This window comes from Otolemur garnettii, unplaced genomic scaffold (assembly GCF_000181295.1).
Source record: "Otolemur garnettii isolate 467f Iridium unplaced genomic scaffold, OtoGar3 scaffold00034, whole genome shotgun sequence".
Classification (NCBI taxonomy): Eukaryota; Metazoa; Chordata; class Mammalia; order Primates; family Galagidae; genus Otolemur; species Otolemur garnettii.
The window spans coordinates 6,100,092-6,102,727 of record NW_003852429.1 but is presented as its reverse complement, the minus strand read 5'-3'; the positions used below and the strand labels follow the sequence as shown (position 1 = coordinate 6,102,727).

Sequence of the window (2,636 nt, the reverse complement as noted above, 5' to 3'; positions counted from 1 at the left end):
GATATAGTACATTCAGTAACTACATCACGATCAGACACAGAAACAAGATAACATCAGGGATGGGAGGAGTAAAGAAGAGGAGATGCACAGAGATTCCCCAGAAAGGTAGGCATGACACAGAGACCCTGCTCTGCACAAAATTAGATTCTTTTTTTATTCAAAGAAAAAGGATTTTCTAAGGACTCTGTACCATAAATCCCCTCATACAAATCCAGGTACTCATCAGGCAATTCTCAGCACACTCTCTCCTGCAGGGCCAGAATGAAGTTGCTTAGAGCATAAGGAGTCAGGAAGGCAGATACCAGCAGTATGATATTGCAGCTATTACTAGAGGATTTAGGGAAAACCTCCCACAGCAGGGGACATAGACCACAGGCAACCTGTGACTGTAAGTTTGTACCCCAAAGTTATATGCAGGATTTTTATGAATGACAAAGTAACCCCTCTGCTATATGTTGAATTGTGTCCTCAAAAAAGACATGTTGAAATCCTAAATTCCAGTATCTATGAGTGGGGTCTTATTAGGATGCAGAGTCTTTGCAATGTAATCAGTTAAGATGAAATCATTAGAGTAGGCCCCAATCCAGGACAAGCAACTGGTGTCCTTAAAAAAGAAGGAAATGCCACATACACACATGGCACATGGGAGAAGATGGCCATGTGGTGATGGAGGCAGAGAGGAGAGTGATGCATCCACAAGCCAAGGAAAGCCAGGACTGCCAACAAAACACCAGGAGCTGGAAGAGGCAAGGAAGGCTTCTCCCCTGAAGCTTCCAGAGGGAGCATGGCCTTGCTGACACCTTGACTTTGGACTTCTAGCCTCCAGAACTATAAACTGTTGTTGTAAGCCTCCTAGTTTGTGATACTTTTCACCCTAGGAAACAAATACACTATCTTATGCAAATCCATCTATTCATCTACCTCTATCTACTTATCTACAATCAAAATATCATGCCAAATGGAGCTGATGCTTTTGCAAATACAATACCTCATAACTCAGCTTTCCTTTGTCCAGACCAATCAGATGCAAAATTGTCAAATTTGCTCTTTTATTTTGTTTTGCCCTCTAATTGGCTGTTCCATTTTCCCCCTACACTTTTATGTAGCTTCAGTATTAAGGTCTCCTGTTGGAACAGACGCTTGAAGTATGGTTTCACATCAAAACAGAGAAGGAGCTCGTAATTAGTGATTTACATTTGTTGACTAATTACATTTTAACTGAAAAGCATTCACACTAAATTGTTACAACTGAATATTTTTATGATCTTTTCCATGCCTCTATAATTAGAGAATGAAAGGCTTTTCTCCTCAATAAAAGAACTTCAGGCATCCGCCTGTTCAATTGACACTAGAAAAAAAGCCTGACTTAAAATCTGTAAAAAGCCTCAAGACAGTTAATCAATCAAGAAGGCATTTATAAGGGCGTTTCATGCCCCTGGTGCTCAGCTTTAGACTTCCAAAGTTGCAGACATGGGTCAGGTCCCTCTGGCCTTGAAAGGACAGCCAGTTGGCTCAGGAGCATTTGATCTTGAGGAAGCGAAAGGCCTGCAGGTTTCTGAAGTGTGGGATGACTCAGGGAAGCCCAGAGTTACAGCAGAGAAACAAGAACCTGGCACAAAACAGAATGTGGCCTGCTGTAGCCTGAGAGCTCAGACAGCTGGTTTTCTTGTTTTTACCTATGGTCATTGCTGGCTTGTCCTCTGCCAACCATCCCTTCACCAGCTTGGTATTCACAGCACCTGGGCATAGTCAGTTACAAAGTAAGGGTGTAAATGAATCCCTGAACCACTTGCATCTCTTATGGCACCTAGCCGGGTACAGGCAGAGACAGGAGGCCTACACTGCTGAGCCCACCACTTGAGGAGACAGAGGCTCATCTTCCCCCTGTGGACCTGAAAAGCCACTTCCAGGATGTAGATTACAATTCGTCCAAAGATAAAGCTCAGAACTCACTGAGAAAGACAGAGGGCACCATTTAACATGGATCAGATATACAACTAATATTCATTATTTGCAGATGTCATATTTGTGAAAAAGCCTACATCCCCAAAGTATTTGTAATGCCAAAATCAATATTCCAAGAGTGGGCGTGGTCATGCATACAGCACACTCAACATGGCAAAAAACTCGAGTTGCCCAGTGCAAAGGCTCCCGACTGAGGCAAACGAGGCTGCCATATACCTTCTTGTTTCAGCTTTCTAACTGCAAACAAGTGCCCCTTTCAGGGCTGATTAGTGCCAAGCTTTTTGCATTTTTGTGCTTTTTGTTAGCGATTTCACCATTTTAAATAATGTTAACCGTCATGCTGAAGTGTTACCTGGTAATCATAGTGCAAGGCTGCGATGTGCCTATGGAGAAAATGTGTATGTTAGATTAGCGACATTCAGGCATGAGTCATAGTGCTGTGTTGATGAATCAACAAACAACACATATTCGCTAAGGATAGACAGGAAATTCACTGCATGCTCTTTAAACAGAAACACACATAAAACAAGGATATGTATCAAACAATCAATGAGAATGTTGTGACCAAAGGCTTGTAGGCACCTAAACCTGAATTTCTCCTGGGAGCAATTCATGTGTATCACTAATTCAAAATCCACAGCAACTTTGTAGAACACAACCACTGCAAGTGT

At 42.3% G+C, this 2,636-nt stretch overlaps 1 protein-coding gene across 1 annotated transcript in view; it reads right to left on the bottom strand.

Annotated features, from left to right (window-relative positions):
* Positions 1-2,636, bottom strand: part of HS6ST3 (heparan sulfate 6-O-sulfotransferase 3) — a 703,070-nt gene that overhangs the window by 377,178 nt on the left and 323,256 nt on the right. The gene's annotated exons all lie outside the window — the stretch shown is intronic.